Below are 19,035 nucleotides of genomic sequence, written 5' to 3'. Positions count from 1 at the left end.
TTATTGTACCAATCTTTGCGAAAACTTAGGAGAAGGTATAAGACATATTGACTGACATAGTCACAGAAGGATTTTTTCTTCAGATCAAAAATGTTCAAATGGCACTTCAAAATGTGGGCCTGGGGTCCAAATGGACCCCACTCGGGTGTTTGAGGGTTAAAGGCCCACTTTGTGACTTTATCAGGGCCCAAAATGGGAACACCTTTGCAGCATATCTGCACTAGAATTTCGTATTCCTGCTGTTTGTGAACTGTGCAAAAGAAAGCTACATAAAAAACACCACCTCAAGCTAAACCCTCCTGTTTGTAAACAACACCATGCTGGCCACCTGTAGGTCCCTCATGGTGGTGTTTGGGACCGCATCTGTAAGCAGCGACAAATAGGCTGCAGTGCAATGTGAAACAGGCAGACTTGCCCTGGGGAAGGTGACAGATGGTTAACGAACTGCGAAGTGACCAAAACTTCGGTTGAAAAATAGGGTTGTGTACCAAAAACCTTGCTTTTGTTTGTTTTTTGTTTGAAAATTTGTTTATTCACTCTATTCAGTATCTATCTACTAATAGACAAACTATTAAAGATTCGATACCAGGTCTTAACTGGTGGTTTGGGTATTTTCATGGTGAAACTCAATTACCAAACTGAAGGCTGAAACAAATGATATACCTTCAATGGCTGAATAAGGAGAACCGATTGGAAGATGGAGAGTAGAATTGAAGTCAGCCACTCCCCAGACTTCTCCGCTCCCCATTCCATGCTGTAGAGGATGACGAAGAAGGCCGATCCTGTTGCAGACAGGAAGACCAGAACCCAGCCGATGTACACACACCAGTGCGGCAGGCCCGACTGTTTTCGCTCACTTGCCTCCCCGCGAAAGCCGCCGTTCACCTGATACTCATCAACAAAACAAGATGTTGCAAACGTCAATCAAATGTTTGAATGTAAGTTCATCTGCTCTTAGGACCAGGTCCTTAGAGCATAGACGCCCCAGTTCAGTAAACTCGGAGGTGTCGCAACACATTCAGAATATAGAATCACCGGGACACTCTGTGTTTCGACAAGGTGAAGATACTCGATTCCGAACAGGTTCTCAGGGGAGTTAAAGAGGCCATTTACATCAGAGCCCACCAACCTTCCCTCAACCGAGACGGGGACCGATACCGACTGCCAAGCACCTTTGACCCTTTGCTGACGTCACGCTTCCGGTCTAGATGTGTGACTTAGGCTTTGGGTCATTTCAACTTCATTTTCATGCTTTGATTGTTCAGATACATACTTAAACGCTAACTGCAAATAGCAATAAAACGGTATGACGTTACACATAACAGAACATTTGTCTATCAGTATCAATACATAGTAAATGCTCACAAAATACTACTTTCACAAGTCAATCACTTGTCTTTTAAGACATCTTCTAACCTTGGAGGCAGATTCATCTGTTGTCTTCATTCGGCGAGGACGTGACTTTGTAAACACATAAACAATGACAAAGTTGATCGGGAAAACGATGATGGTACTGACGAAGCTGATCCACACTTGAGACAGGGTGAACACTAGAGGTCCCAGTCGGTATACCTGCCACAAAAGACGACAAATATACACATAATGTTAATGCAGTCACCGTAACAAGGACTACTTCATCATCAAGACGGTCTCACCTTATTTCTTATGCACACATTGACCATTGAGAAAGACTGTTCACAGGCAATGAAACACACCGAGCCAGGCAAAAACATTGCCCTCTGCGAAAAAGTAAAAATGATTCAATTTGACTTGATGAAGTACATTCGTTATTAAAGCACGACAAAATAAGATCCAATTTTATTACCTTTTGTTTGACGCTGTCGTCTGTCTGATAGAACATGGCGTTGGTGATCATGGTGAGGAAGACCAGAGACAGGCAGCAGGAGGCCCGCTGGACACGGGTGAAGTGACTCCGGGTAGGACGGGAGGCTACTGAGAACCACAGGTGACCATCGCTGTGGGAGATAGGAATTCTCAATGTGAATATATATATATATATATATATATATATATGCTAAATATTAAATTGTTCTCATGCTGTAGCCAGCGTGGGTTTTGAAATACATTTTGTACTTTTAATTCATTAAAATAACCCAGTTGATGAGCCGAAATCTCACACATATTACTATAAGTGTAAACGCATCCACATTTGTTAAAACAACTGTGCCTAATGTGCATTAACGTAAAGGGTGTAAAACCAGATCCAATAACCTTATTTCTTAACTTGGTTGCAAATTGCTATATCATATATTCGCCTAAACATTTTAGTCTAATCAAGGACGTTACGGTAGGATCACCTTGGTATAATCGGTTCAAAATGATTATTGCATGTTTCTTCCAACACGTAGGCATCCTTTTGATTATTCACACAAACCTTATATCCTTACGAGTTTTGTCATGAAAGACCGATGAAAAGTTGGTGAGTTGATCGCGACCCGCTGCGCTCAGGAAGCGGTCCACCTTCCCATCCTCCATCTCTACTGCCAGCCAACGTTGGCAGAAGAAAACGTATCTAAAAGGAGAATGCAATTTCTCAGTATTTTGTACGAAATGAACATCAAGGGCAAACAATGTGTCTGTGGGTCTTCCTCTGAAACAGTTCAACACTACTTGTTACACTGCCCCCTGTCCTCTGAGTAGCGTTGCAAGCTCCCTTTCACTAGTTGAATGCCTTGTACGGCAACGGCTTAGTAGTAGTAGTCCACTGTATTCTGCTGATGCAGTGGTCTGGACACTCTGCATCAGCAATCAGTCTTACGGTAACGGCTTACTGTTTCTCTACTGCCCGAGGGTTCACCTGACCATGAGCCCATCAATAGACAGCTTTCAGAAGTACTGTGTGTGTACATGATATCTACCAAAAGATTCATTTCCAATCGTGCCGCTGTCCAGTTGTAAATCTTTAGCTAGTCATGCATAAGTGTTAGGTTTACCTGTTTAAGGTGAAAACTATTTTATTCTATTACTAGTACATATACATATATGTTCATTTTGTCTTTTATATGTATAATCCCACAATACCAGCTCGCTGCCTAGTATCCACAATATATTGTCTTGTCACAATCTGAATTAAGTCAAAGTCATTTCTAAAAACGATATCACGTTGGAATAGTACATTCCTTAATTACAAAACTACATGATCTTCATTAATTCATGGTTAATGACCCGCCCGAGGTGTATATGGTGTCGAAATACCTGGTCAGTTGCTACACCTACCGAATAAAATCACCGAGTGAGCCAAGATAACGACGTAATTTGATTTGATTAAGCCTTATGTGGCGCCAGTAGAGCGAGGAACAGGTGAGTCATTAACATAGTAAGTACAATATCGTCATGTAAGAGATACAAATTCCTATGTGGATCATAATCATGTCCCTTTACTACTTTACGTGTAGATACATTTGTCCGATGTTTTTGTTTGTTTTAAATACAGTTGAAAATTGACATTTCTACTTTTTCCATATATGAAGATAATAGATTTAAGTTTCAACAAAACTTTCACAGAAGATATTTGATAGCATTGTAGTCTTTGCATGACAATTTTGTTTAATTGATGTACTCTTCTCTACTATACCTATTCCCCTCCATTGGGACAAATGAATCTCTCCGTACGAATGGTCAACGTCCTGCTGGCTATATGATGATTAGGAATGTACCTTATTAAAGGATATGTGATAATGACATGTCCATCAGGCTGACATCATTATCATACTGTAATGAGAGGAATTCTACCATATTTGAAAAGCCACTTCCTTTGATCGGACTAAATGTCAAACGATGCTTGCTGCACGTACCGTTTATTTCTGCGAAGATCTCCGACGACTACCCTATCAAGGAACCAACTGGCATCACCTCCTTCGCCAGAGTTGTCGTGCCACACGTGAACATTGGTCAACTCTCCGAGGTTTTTAGTCGAGGACAACAGGAAGCTGCAGATGCTGCCCCGCTTGAAAACCTGCATGTACATTATCTTATTGCTTATCTTCACAATAAAATTCTGAAAGAAGCACATTATATCAGGATATCAACCATTTTCTCCAAGCTAACCGACCACGAAAGGGCATCGATCGTCTTGCTTTAAAGTCGTCCAACCCAGCTATTAATGAGAATATTGGACAGTTAATCTCCCACTGCTTACGGAGAGGAAGTCACACCTTTCAAATAGTTCAAGTAGAAACTTACAACACATGCCATTTGCCTTTTAGATTATCTGTATATTTCCTTCTTTGCTAGTATACAATGCTCTATACTGCATATAGGAAACTTCTTTTTTCACAACAAGTAGGTACTTACTTGGCTTACGTTTCGATGTCTCTCAGACACCTTCCTCAGACATCGAAGCGCGTAAGCCAAGTAAGTACCTACCGGTTGTGAAAACATATTCTCCAATATCTTATATTCTACCAACCTGATGAAATTATTTTCGGACAGAATACTCTATACTGTTTCACTGTAATTGGCCTTCGGGCATGGTCCTGCAATAAGATTGATTGGTATGTTCTTGGATTTTATTAGCTGACATGAGCTGTACAGCTTTCGTACCCACCTGGTTTTTGGATGCGGCCAGCGGTCTGGGTCCGGTGTCTCCATCAGCTCCATGGAGGATGATGCCGGCTTTGGACGAGGTTCCAGACCCGGCCTTCATCCCTGTGTACACGGTCAGCAGGTAGAAGTTCTCGTCCGATTCATCGTTATCTGCGATGGGCAGAACTCCCCACTATAGGGCACAAGAATCAAATATCACCTAAAAAATGTCGCCGTGGCTGAGATAAAGGAAGCAAACCTTTCAACTACGCTCGTATGGCAATATTCCTGTTGTAGTATTTTTGGGATTAAACTTCAAGTGTTCAGCAGTAATTTGTAATAAAAATGGACTCCAGAGTTACAGCGTTCAGTAGTAGGATGTTCAAGTCTGGTAACCTTGTACATATGTACTGTAACAGTACCTTGACTCTGTCTCGTTTGTCTGCCTTAAAAACAAAGAAGAGGATGATGAAGTAGATGCCAAACATGACGATGACAGTGGAGAACACGGCTGCGTTGTCACTCAGGTTGGCAAATTTTGCAAACACCGTGCTGAAGTCGATAGAGTTCGGTGGCACCATGAAATCAGACCCGAACGCTGTCAGATGTGTCGTCAGGCATTGGGTGTATCTTGCTGTTGTGTTGGGGCCAATCTGCCATTTGCAATCGACACAGTCATTGGTAACAACACAACAAGACGCACAATGGTGCTAAATCATTTGATACAACAGAGCAATGAAAAATTCACGTTTCACGTCAGTAAAACAGGCAGATGTTCAACGCCATGTTGGTGTCATTTATTACCTGCATGAAAAAAATGCAGGTATTGTTTTTGGTAGGAATCATGTTTTGGAGTTTGCGTTTCCGGACCGATATCTTTAGATCCTCTGGATAGATTGCGATCACGTTTGATGTGGGGGTAGATGTTGTGGGCCATTGTGCTTTAGCGCGCATTGGAAGTTTGCTGCAGTTTTGTGGTTCGTTTTTTTTTCTAATATCTACAATCCTTTTTGACAGGAGTAAAGTGGTCCTAGTTTGCATTTCAATTGATCCTAGCGCAAATGAACGCAGTGTTTGCTTGTGTTTTATCGGCAATTCTATACGTATTCCTTTTGTGTTCTTTTCTTTGGGGTATATAAGCTTGATTGAGAGGACTGAAATCTATTTCGATGCCAGAAATCGTTGGATTGTGGTTAACTGAAATTCAAATACACATTGGTGCCCCTTGGAAACACTCTTGAACCATTGGTATCTAATGGTTGGTAAGAAGCAAAGATACTTACTGTACAGCCTGACGGGTCCCACTGGCCAGACTTCTCTCCTCCTTGGTCCCACCAGCTGCACCTTGGTGTCATAATTGCCAAACTGTACGTTTCGTTGTCTAGTGTCTCCCTCAGCTTGGCTTTTACATCAGCAACCGACACGCCCGGAACATTCCTGCACGCCGATGGTGCTGTGAGATGCAGAAAACAACGTGGACGATGTACGTTAAGGGTCCGATACCTTCATTATAGTATCGTCGTTCAATCGCTGTACTGAGGTCTTTCATAGGGTAGGCGTGCATGCGTCGTAAACAGGCCACCTGTCTTGTCATCAAATCCATGTCTGCAGTTAATTCCGTTATAGTCTGCTTGAAAGCCATCAAAAAAGGCCTCCAACAACGAATGCGAACTCCACGCCGAAAATTAATCATTCCGTCAAAATATCTGTACCCACAAGAACTCGAAACAGACATGCTCGTGCATCTACAGCGGTTTACAACCTTACATATCTAGACATAGCCAACATCAGTATTTGTTTAGTATTTTGTCACTATAATCAACTGTCCGCTGTCACGTGTATAAGTTATGTGCGTCTCCTGTGTCTCTACCATTCACTTACAATCAGACTTCGGGAATGAAGGTCCGGAAAAATGTCGTCGAAAATGGAGAAGTTTCACAGATGATTCAGATTAATCTCCAGGCAGATAATTATACAGGTGGCTACTACACACTCCCTGACCGGCAATACTCCTTTGCCAGCTTTGCCAATATCTTATGCCACCGGTAAATTTGCCTGGATATTAAATTTACATGCAATATCTGTCTCTCAAGGTGGACTCTCACTGCACTTGGGGCATCGGTGCGGCACTGTGGAGTTCGTAGATGACTCAACGAATTTCAGAGATAAAGAACGAATTTTCTTCAGTTTTGTGTATTTTGTTGTCTTCTCAGTGATACTTTTACGTATTACGGAATATCTAAGTTATCATAAATCGCAAAAATAACACAACAGTGCCGCAGTGAACGGACCCTACAGTGTCGCACCGGTGCCCCAAGTGCAGTGAGAGTCCACCTTATGGCGTCGTGGTGAGAGCGCCGTGGAATCGCCAAGGTCGCCGTGAGAGCGCGGTGAGAGTGCCGTAAGAAAATTCGTTCTTTATCTCTGAAATTAGTTGAGTAATGTTTTGACTCTTTCGCCGCCCGTTAAAGTTGCTGACATTTTAATTTTTCGTTGCTCAGAGCGCGCTGGGGTCGCCTGTGACATTCCATTAAAACGGATTTTTTTTTCTCTCGTCGCGGCGCTCTCACGGCGATGAGGAAAATTTGCCATTGCTGCGACAGCGCCATGAAAGGGCCGTCAAATGGAATAGGGGTATAACCGCACCTAGTTCTTTTACTCCGATGTAGTAGGTTCCATTGACCTCCGGATATACCCAGGGAAACAGAGCCGTTACATCCTGACCGGGCAGATTTAAGACGCTGACATCACAAGCTATCTCCAGAGGTGGTATGGTGGTGGTGAAGTTGTGGTTATCTGGTGTTGGTGGCTCGTTGTACTGCATGTATACCTGATATGCTGGTGAGTTTAAAAAGAAAACATTAGAGGTGAAAAGCTACATTCTTTTAGGCATTCACAATGCCAACATAAGTGCATGATGAGCAGCCATTGGATCTCCCTATTGGAGCCTAGCGTAAGAAGCACTGACCAATACCTCCTTAAATTACCTACCCAAATTTCAATCGATTTTTTTCTCTAGCAAAATGTTATGATCTAAAACCATCGGGGGATTTGTTTAGCTCAAACTCCGAGAAAAACTAAGCCCTACTGATAAAGAAACAATTTCTCTTGTATCCATCCGCAGGATTCAACCACTCAAATCTGTCCTTATGCCAACGTAACTGCTGAACTGAACAAATTGTGACAAAAGTAGGAAAGCTTAGACCCTTAAAATGTTACTTCGACACGAAAGTCTGCAGTCAAAAGTTGAAGGAAAAAAGGAATGATTTTCAGAGCAAGTGACATTATAACCGTTTCTTAGTCCTTCGCAGAACAACGCATCTCTGACGTCTGCTCTAAAGAAAATTCTAAAACACCATCCCAATGTGCCAATCATCTCTGACAAACTTTCTTACAAATTTCAATATATCAGGTATAATATGAACGATGTTATTGTATAATTTAAAGTAACTTGTCAACCGTAACTTTACATCCAGTTCTTGAGAAGGCCTCAAGAAAATAAATGACATTGCGCTAGCCTTGCAACGCTTCCAATTTGTACCAGATAACATTATTTTCTTTTGATTTAAGAAACAGCTGTCAAATTTCCGAGATTTTATGGGACCTGGCACACCCGTAAATCGTGTACATGAATTTCACCGTCTTGTGAGTCTTATCCTTGGTACTCAGTATATTCCTGAACATGGTCTGGACATGTCAAGTTTCACGTGTGCCAGGGTCCACAAATTCCCGGCAATTTGAGTTTCCATGCAGTATTCTACTACCTATGACATGAGGAGGCGGCGCCAGCATGACCAGTATGGGTGACGGTACGGTGCTGGAGCCTGTGGCCATCTTGTGGTACGACAATCCGTTACCGGCAACAACGGAATCGTTCATGAAGACCACTTCAGGAAACCCGGGCCTGTCGTAGTTTTTCACGTAAAACTTGGAAACAAGATTAACAAAACGTCGTTAATACAGTGTGCAATTGATTGACTGACTGACTGACTGATTGACTACTAACTGACTGACTGACTGATTGACTGACTGACTACTGACTAACTGACTGACTGACTAACTGACTGACTGACTGACTGACTGACTGACTGATTGACTGACTGACTAACTGACTGATAGACTGATTGACTGACTGACTGACTGACTGACTGACTGACTAACTGACTGACTGACTGACTGACTGACTAACTGATTGGCTGACAGATTAAGGCTGACTGATCGATAAAATTAAGGCTAAAAGATTCAAGCTACAGCTAAGGACATCATGTCGGTATCCCTTAGTATGTCAAAGTTTGAAGCCACTTTCATTCTAAGTCAATATTACAAGTATTTAAACGGGGGCTGGTCCCGAAATTCGACAAAAAAAATCCGAAAGACAACTGTAACCCGTCACGTATGACGTCACACTTGCGGAAATCGCGTGCTACAGCACTCAAGTCAGATAGCCGAAGAAGATAAGGAGATTCAGTAGAAAATGTCGTTGATTGAAATTTTGTTGTTGAGTTAGATAACAATTTTTCATCACCATCTAATGATCAAGCATTCAAACTCTCGTGTTTCAAGCAGGAATTTACGAAGCAATTTTTTTAACAAACCACATACTACAAGAGGTTCCGATGTGTCCCGCACGTCTATCCGTCCACCGCTGTCTTCGAAAAAGTCCAGGGAAAGGACAGATGACCTGACCTGGTCGCCCTGGTTCCAAAGAAACGGGTTCCTAGGAAAGGCCATAAACTGGAACAAGAAGGATTCATATGTACACGGGATACGTCCTACGTAAGGGTTATTGGGAGGGCCGACAAACTTTCTTACAAATTTCAATATATCAGGTATAATATGAACGATGTTATTGTATAATTTAAAGTAACTTGTCAACCGTAACTTTACATCCAGTTCTTGAGAAGGCCTCAAGAAAATAAATGACATTGCGCTAGCCTTGCAACGCTTCCAATTTGTACCAGATAACATTATTTTCTTTTGATTTAAGAAACAGCTGTCAAATTTCCGAGATTTTATGGGACCTGGCACACCCGTAAATCGTGTACATGAATTTCACCGTCTTGTGAGTCTTATCCTTGGTACTCAGTATATTCCTGAACATGGTCTGGACATGTCAAGTTTCACGTGTGCCAGGGTCCACAAATTCCCGGCAATTTGAGTTTCCATGCAGTATTCTACTACCTATGACATGAGGAGGCGGCGCCAGCATGACCAGTATGGGTGACGGTACGGTGCTGGAGCCTGTGGCCATCTTGTGGTACGACAATCCGTTACCGGCAACAACGGAATCGTTCATGAAGACCACTTCAGGAAACCCGGGCCTGTCGTAGTTTTTCACGTAAAACTTGGAAACAAGATTAACAAAACGTCGTTAATACAGTGTGCAATTGATTGACTGACTGACTGACTGATTGACTACTAACTGACTGACTGACTGATTGACTGACTGACTACTGACTAACTGACTGACTGACTAACTGACTGACTGACTGACTGACTGACTGACTGATTGACTGACTGACTAACTGACTGATAGACTGATTGACTGACTGACTGACTGACTGACTGACTGACTAACTGACTGACTGACTGACTGACTGACTAACTGATTGGCTGACAGATTAAGGCTGACTGATCGATAAAATTAAGGCTAAAAGATTCAAGCTACAGCTAAGGACATCATGTCGGTATCCCTTAGTATGTCAAAGTTTGAAGCCACTTTCATTCTAAGTCAATATTACAAGTATTTAAACGGGGGCTGGTCCCGAAATTCGACAAAAAAAATCCGAAAGACAACTGTAACCCGTCACGTATGACGTCACACTTGCGGAAATCGCGTGCTACAGCACTCAAGTCAGATAGCCGAAGAAGATAAGGAGATTCAGTAGAAAATGTCGTTGATTGAAATTTTGTTGTTGAGTTAGATAACAATTTTTCATCACCATCTAATGATCAAGCATTCAAACTCTCGTGTTTCAAGCAGGAATTTACGAAGCAATTTTTTTAACAAACCACATACTACAAGAGGTTCCGATGTGTCCCGCACGTCTATCCGTCCACCGCTGTCTTCGAAAAAGTCCAGGGAAAGGACAGATGACCTGACCTGGTCGCCCTGGTTCCAAAGAAACGGGTTCCTAGGAAAGGCCATAAACTGGAACAAGAAGGATTCATATGTACACGGGATACGTCCTACGTAAGGGTTATTGGGAGGGCCGACTACTCTCTCTTGACAGTCAGTGGCTGAATTGCGAGGAGCTTACAATAGGTGGGACTAAAGTGTCTGAAGCGAGCTGCCATTCGGTGCCACTCAGGTGACCCCAATAAGAAAGTAATTACCCCAGGTGCGACCATGGCACTGTAGGTTTTGAACCACTCACGCCGGGAAGGACCCCTGCTCTTTTCAAATACGGGGCCTCCATTTAACGTCCTATCCGTGGGACGGCCCTAACCGAAACTATATATTCATTTTCACCTGATTGAAGTGACGAAAGTCGTGTAGAATACCTCTCCCAGGGGCATTAGATCGGTGACACATCAGCAGTTTCGAACCCGTTACCTCTGGGGTCTGGGTCAAACATCCCATTGTACCACACGATGCCACAAGAGTCCGAACACATTTGTCTCACGATCACAAACTGATACTCCGCAAAATGTTACAGAAAATGCCGCCTTGGATCTCTGTCGACTTCTAGCTTTGTCACAGCCCGCTTGAACATTCTGCGACATTAAAATCGTATGACATTCTACGACAAATGTGATCGTACGATCGCGCAGTTATTTAAAATGAAAGCAAGCGTACCCTGGGTGCCAGACCTTTGAGCGAGCCGCCACCCCGTTTCTTCGGTGGCACAAGGCAGTCTGCCTGCCGATGTAATTTGACGCTCCGGGGTCGCAGGCAGGCAAAGCTACATCGGGCTAAATTCTCTGGAGCGCTAAATTCGATCGACGAGTCAACTGTCTTGGGCCGTCGAAGAAACCGGCTACCGGTCCGGCTATCAAGTCTGGTAGCCCGGGTATAGCAAGCGGTGAATCGCCAAACAGTATCATCTAGGGTTATCCATGGAGGTCCATGTGTAACCTGTATGTAACTTAGCCTATGAGGCGGCAGCGTATCTGAAGATCATTTGAGACCAAAAGTTATCGCCATGTCTTCAAATTGATTTTAAAATATAGGGTTAAGGTTGGGGTTAGGGTTACCCTAGATTTACCTTAGAATTCACAACGGCAATTGTAGACTCATTGCCAAAAACTGCGTCTTGACTCGGCAAGGCCACGGAACCTTCAACTCGGTCGTTGGTAAAGTTGGCCTCTTGCAGGCGTTCTACACTCTGTTTTTGATAGTAGACAGTCGTAACTGCTGACTCGAAGACCAGTGGCGGTGAATCGGACAGGGTTGCTGACAACAAGACGCGCGTCAAAGTATCGGTCGTGGTCAGAAGTGAGGTCACCACATTTTTCAACTGTTGGCATTAGGCAAGAGACATTAGGGTCAATAGATAACGATTATCATCGATCTCCAATATCTATCTCTTTGTCATACCCGGGCCGGGATAACGTTAGATACGCGTGTTCCCGACCGGGTGATAATTTTCCGTATCAAATGAGGTTCTAATTTGTATCACACGGGCTTCCATCGAATGAATCGAACGCATTCCGCGAGCGCCGATTGCGGCGCGGTCGAAAATTCGAATACCGGATTTGGACATTTGCATTGCTGTTGTCACAATTTTTTTACGAAAACACCAAATTTTGGGAGAGAAAAAAGAAAACCGAATCAACTTTTTACGCATTTCGCATTGAAATTTGTGTTTCAGGCAGGAATGACATAATTCCAGCACTCCCGCGGGTCGAATCACCCTCGCAATCGGGCGATCCAACCCGCGATCGGACAGGGAAGTATGTGATACGGAATACAACGCGTTGTATTCTACATGTATTGCATAGTCGGTATAATCACACTCCTGTGTATTAGCATAGCAAACGTACATTGAACGATTTTTCACGCCTACCCTTTTGCATACTTTATTCTGCGTTTTTTTAGATCTAGTGAGGACTGTGAGGATGTCCCTACTGTACTTTGTGACAACGAATCATACTCTACGACATTTAGTCGCAATAATTGATTGTGATGGAAAGTCAGTCAGACGAAAATACAATACAGACACACGAACTGAAACCAAAGGAACTCAATTGTGCCGTGCTAATCTTCTTTTTTTCAGAATACTAGTAAACAGGGTAGATCGTTATCGTTCATTGCAACAAACGACATTCGAATTGCCAAATAAAAGATATGGTCTGCGTCTTACATTTTCCGTCCAGTCGATGGCAGAAGACGTGGACGAAATTCCCTCTTCGTCTAAGACGTTTCCCGCTACAAATCCAAGTCCGTTTTGGATATCTGAAAAGCATCGAAAACCCTTTTAACAAAGCTGACCTGAAATGACAACAAGCACAGCAGCTCACCCGCATAATGCTTAAAAAAATTGGTGATCTTGAAAGAAACTGTACTATGCATAAAATTGGGAGCTGTACAAAGAAAACATATATTGTGCAATATGCAGTGGAAGAGGATATGCACTTTATTCGTAAATGTCCTCATTTGGGACAGACAGAAACTGAATATAAATACATTATCATTGTCTCTCAAGGTGGTATGAACCTCCAGTATGTAGACCAACGAATCAATAGTAACTGCTAGTGGTCTATGAAGAGCTTATAGAGTCTTTTACTCATATGACAATTCAAACATATCTAACGTATGACATGTATCGTTTTACCAGTGAAAAATATCAGACTGTATTTACCAAATTGTTTAAGAAACATCTTTCTCTATTAATAGACATGTGTAAGACAATGATGGTTGGATTATACCGATGGCATCCCTTTCAAAAAAGTTTTCAACCATGCTCTAAATCGAACAAAGTAGCTACAAAATGAGCAAACACATACAACAAGTGAAATAAACATTAGAGACTTACTGCCAGACTCAATTTCAAATTCAAAGAAAAGATGTGAAAGAACAGCTTTGTGTTTAGCCTTCAGTTGTTCAGCGCTAGCCTTCCTAACCACTTTCATAATGAGGTATACGTAACTTTGATATATATATTTTACATGCTCGCATCAGCTTCGGGGTTCGTCATCCATATAATAGAATGAAGATGGCCCAATATATCAAACTCCTCGATGACTATCCTTATTTGACGTAACATTGAATGTTGTTACTACTTTGTTCACTTCCTCTGTTCATACCTGCTTGTCGATGTAAACAAATTCCCCTGTGCCCAGCAGTTTAGTAAGGCCGGTTGTTGCCTGTTGAAGTCTAGTCATGTCACTTACTTCGGTCATCCTCTCCGACAGTATATCAATAAGTGTTGACCTCACAAACATCTGCAACTATTGATGGTGAAAGACGCAGCTGTCAATGTTTGGCAGAACGCAAGTTATCAAATAAAGATATGCTCGTATTCATCGACATACTACCCTAGCCATACTGGAATAAGTCGAGACACATTTGCCCTAGGGTGTTTAGACATGGCAAGAAACACAAATGTTTTCGGCCCAGTGCTCTATGAGGCCCTCTAAGCTGATCATAAGAGGCTGGTTAAAAAAAGGAGCTCATGATTCTCTGTCACAATGAAAAAGGCATTATATCAATTACAGTACGGTAACACACAGTTCTCCACAATGCATAATGTTGAATAAATGGACGGTTCCATCCCAACTTTAGTACTTAAACATCTGACACATGCGCACGATATTTGCGCTTAAACTAACTTCATCATCATATGGCCAGTGGTCATATGATGACCATGGTCAATATTGACCATGGTAAAATCTGAATTACGAGAATGACAGTCTCTGCCACATAGGGCACATCTGTAAGCTGACTCAGGTCTGTTGCAGAGTTTTAACTTACCAATGGGTAAAGTGGTGAAAATCTGCGATATCAGACTAGTACTGCAGGGAACCAGATTGTATCCAAGGAAGTCAAATCATACCCTTAAGAAAGCCAAAGAGCCGTTTTGGATGCATGCATATGGTGAGCCTAGGATGACAGCTAAACGTGCACAAGATCGCGAGTGAAGACAAGTATGTCTACTCAAAGATTAGATGGCCATCTTTACTCGCACCCGGTGTTTGCCGGAGTTGTGTGTTCGAAGAGGACTACGGATTATAATGTTCAACTGGAACAGTCCATCCATCCATTGTTCAAGCGTGTGTTACCTTCAAGTCATCTGGTCCTACGGGTGATTGCAGCATGTTCACGAGGTCGTCTGTGTTGGAAGCTGCGGACCAGTCAGCCCCGAAAATGTACCCTGGTGCAGGGGTTGGTCCCGTTGGAGCGGGGTGGAATGTTGAATAGTTCAGGGCCTGACCCAGAATCTCTCCATAACCTTGATCTATCAATGTTTGAGCGGGATCTGGGTCCTAAAGATGAGATGAACACGTTTCAAGATACTCAGTATTTAAGAAGAAGATTTTATGAAGGCAATGCACTTGGTATGCAAATGGCGTTGCGTTTTATAATTGTTCCGGCAAAGATAGATTCCCAGAATTGTGACTGCATTTTCAAGCAGCAAAGCGATCCTTACAAGATGCAAAATTCCTTGGCAACTTCAACATCACTAATTGTTGGATTCAAGTAACACGTGGTAAGCGTTTACACCAAACATGCACGTGTCTAGTTGGATTATGTGTTGATAGAGTGTATCACATTAAACATGGCGACCATAGTTATGTTTTCCCGATAGAAAAAAACGTAACGTTATTGGTTGTGCAGGCTTGTTCTCTTTTTTCTTTTTCTTTTTTCATCTGTTAGCAACCAATCACAGGTTAGAACTGTCGTGAACCAACCAGAGCTTAGAACTGAATCCCTATATTAGTTGTACATATGACAAATTACTGGTTTGCGATAGCGAAACCTGTTTGCATATATTTTCTAATCGCACAGAATACTATAGCGCGAGCCTCATAATATGGCGTTATGTGCCAGTAGCTTGACAAAAATCTCTACAGGCAATAAAAAAAAAACATTCAGCATTTCGATAAAATGTTGCCTTTCTATAGGTGGTATGTTTCATATGTACCTACCGGTGACAGGACTAAGTCAAGAAGATCGGCAATGTTTGATGCTAGCAGGAAAGAGGTCGAGTGATCGCTGACGTCAGCCTGATGACTCAAAGTCAAAATCCACTGCCACAACTGCAGAGGATTCTTTAGAGGTGGCAATACCTGTTATATGTACAATACAGAAACAAACAATATTACGTTTATTTTAAAAGTCTCAAGACTGAAATCTCTGCCTGGGAAGAAACCAATTGAATACATACTTGCAGTATTACGAAGTAAAGGTGAACATGAATTATGCAAATCAGATCTCATTTACATAATCTATTACGAAATGCTACAGTAGCATTTAATTACTATTACAGTACTATCGGCCATGCTAAGGCAAAAGGGTCTTTGCTCCGTACTACATAGAAATAGAAATAGAAATAGAAGAAGACGTAGAAGTAGAAGTAGAGTAAGCCTTTTGTGCAAAGACTTTCATACTCAAATCATGTTATGTTATAATTCATCCAAATAAGGATCTTCTTTAGCTTATCAATGAGAAACGTCACTCAAAAAGATTAACATCATGGTGAAGGTATGAGGTCGTGGAACTCTCGTTTTGAGTACGTCACTAACCGAAGGAGTGGCGTTGCATTCTGCATAGGAGCCGTCGTCTCCAATAGCTGTGACGGTGATGCTCTCTGTATAATCCTTGTCAGGGTCTCCGATCGGCAACAAGTATGGTCCCGCCATAGGAGAACTCTGTCGTGACAGCAGAGACGTCGCGCTGAAGCTGTATTTTGGACTCTTGTTTGCCAGGCCTGTTTCGTTCTCAGGGATGTGGACTGAGATGTTGAATCCTGTTTCAGCTGCAAATCCTATTGCCAAGAGTTTGACATGTAATCAATGGCAATGGCAATGAAGTTTATTGCATATTCATGCCCCACTGGGGCTAACTGCATGTCATCAGTTTGATACAAAGGGATTAAACGGAGAGCTGTACATATATCATAGTTTACATGCTTCTTCTTTCTTCTTAAAACATTTGTATGTCTTTCCAGTATATTGTATTTAGATGACGACATAAGGTATTTGATCAAATCTTCCTTCATTAGGTGTGCATGTTTCTTATCTACATGTGTAGTATTAATCAGATCTATTTACATGATATTACGTAGTTGACTACTTGACTCAACAACACTAATTGACTCAACAACACCAGGGTTGTAGCCAGCCTGAAATCATTTTCAGTCCCCTTGATTTTGAATGGGAATCCTATTGAGCACAGAAGGCATGGCGTGACGTTGCACGTCATTTCTAGGGGGTCTGGGTCCCAGAAAATTTTTAAATCAAGACCCTCTGAAACACTATTTTCTGCATTTTGAGGTGCAAATTTTGCGTGTAGACTAAGCTGTTCAATGGCATCTGTTTTGGTGAAGAAGAACACATGGGTTTCAGTTTTTTTATATCTTTACATATCAATTTCTGTGTCCCAGGGGACGGAATGGGGAAAACTTTTTTCAGTCCCCAGCTGCAAAATTCCTTCAAAGGACTGAAGGACAGGTTCTGGCTACAACCCTGAACAACACAAACGGGCGTTATTTTGTAAAAGCATTTTTACGAAAACAAAATCAACGAAAGTCGCAACATCTAATCACAGATTGACAAGGAAAGTAACCATTTACTACTTATGAATCATTTACCATTGATAGCAAATTCAGGTATCAGGTAAAAGGTTTTCCTTCCATAAAGTACCTTTTCTAATATTTAGTCTATGCCTGCCTATCTTTGTAATCGTAAAATGCAAGGATTAAATGCAAATGAGGTCTCACCTGCTCTAGGAATGGCGAGACACGTCATGTTGTATTTAGGACTGGTAATAACATGGTATTCTGCAAAACTTCCAGTCGATCCATTCACTGGTTGACCGTTGACACGGAACCTGTATTTCGTACCGAACTCTAGGCTGTGTTTTGCCAACCACAGTGTCCTCTGGTTGATATCTGGAAAACAAGGTTTACTTATATTCCAAATGTCATCGGAGGATAAAAGGTACTGTTTGATTAGTTTCTGTTAGATTGCTTGAAAACATCAATATTGAAGGAAACTCGGTGGTTTAAAAGTTACAACTGCCATCTTTTTCTTTCCCTAACTAGGTAACGTTAACGTTGTGTGGCACATGTATGCAAAGTAGGTGTAGTGAGCAAGCAAAATAATTGTGTTGAGCAGGCAAAGTAGGTGTGTTGAGAAGGCAAAATAGATCATAGATGGCCACGGTGTTTTTTGACCCACCTTGAATAGTACTAGTTTTGTAACAATCACGTGGTAGTCACGTGGTAGTCACGCCGTTCGAGCAGGTGTTCTTGCAGAAATCACGTGGCAATCACGTGAGTGCTATTCTTGCACTACTACATGCGCCCCAGAAATATGGATGATAAGAAAATAATCTACCGTTATTTGACATATCAGCCCAATTGGATATCTCAGTGATGTCACCGGTTTGGAGATCCTCCTCGTACAGTTGCCAACTGAACGCCATCTTGTAGTTTTTGCGTAGACCGCAGCTCGTACAATTTGCTACTAATTTGAAGTCCTTGGTTGGATTAAGAAAGGCCAGACAATTGCTTATACATCTGTGAATGATAAGAAAAATTTGACATAAGAAATACCTCACACATGTGTACCTCACCACATATAAATCACAATGAAAGTAAGTAGACACTCTTATCCATACAAAAAATGCGCAGGTACTTTTGAAGTAATGACTAGAAAAATAACATTGAGATCAGCATAGTACTAGGCTGAATAAAGATACACTACTTCGTGGTCCATAGACAGGGTTACTAACCACTAGGCTACACAAGCTGCCATATACTGCTAAAAAGGAAGGTATGTACAGTGAGGTATAATCATTAAATCCCGCATCTAAAAACAAAGAGCTCGTGCTTTCGGAACGTGTTAGCTATTTGAGAGTCGATATATATTCTAACATAGCCATTGACATAAAACATACTTGATTGAGAAAGTTGGCAAGGGTCCACCGTCTACTACGTAGAGCTCTTGTTGGAAGTCCACGACTATCTGCCCCACAGTTGATGTCACTTTGATAACGTAAGTCACCCCTGTCTCCATCGATGATTGGTCAAGACGAATTGAGCTTCCAGTGGCTTGGGAAAGATTTCCAAAATTGACGTTTCCGCATGCTCTTGTGTAGACATTTATGCCGTTGCCGTCGACCGATGAGACACCGTAGGCGACCGTTGGAGCGGCATCAGGGTCAAATGTTGCATTGGAGTCCTTCTGACGACATTGCCAAGCAAAATCTGCCCTGGCCTGGTAGGTACTTGGATCTAAGGAACTGTTGAACAGTGCTGCTGTCTCAGCCGTGCCGACCACCCTGAGGTGACCTCCAGAAATCTCAACGGTGATGTAAGGATC

Source organism: Branchiostoma floridae, chromosome 1, assembly GCF_000003815.2.
Source record: "Branchiostoma floridae strain S238N-H82 chromosome 1, Bfl_VNyyK, whole genome shotgun sequence".
Lineage (NCBI taxonomy): Eukaryota > Metazoa > Chordata > Leptocardii > Amphioxiformes > Branchiostomatidae > Branchiostoma > Branchiostoma floridae.
The sequence above is the reverse complement of the archived record's forward strand: the minus strand, read 5'-3'. Positions refer to the sequence as shown.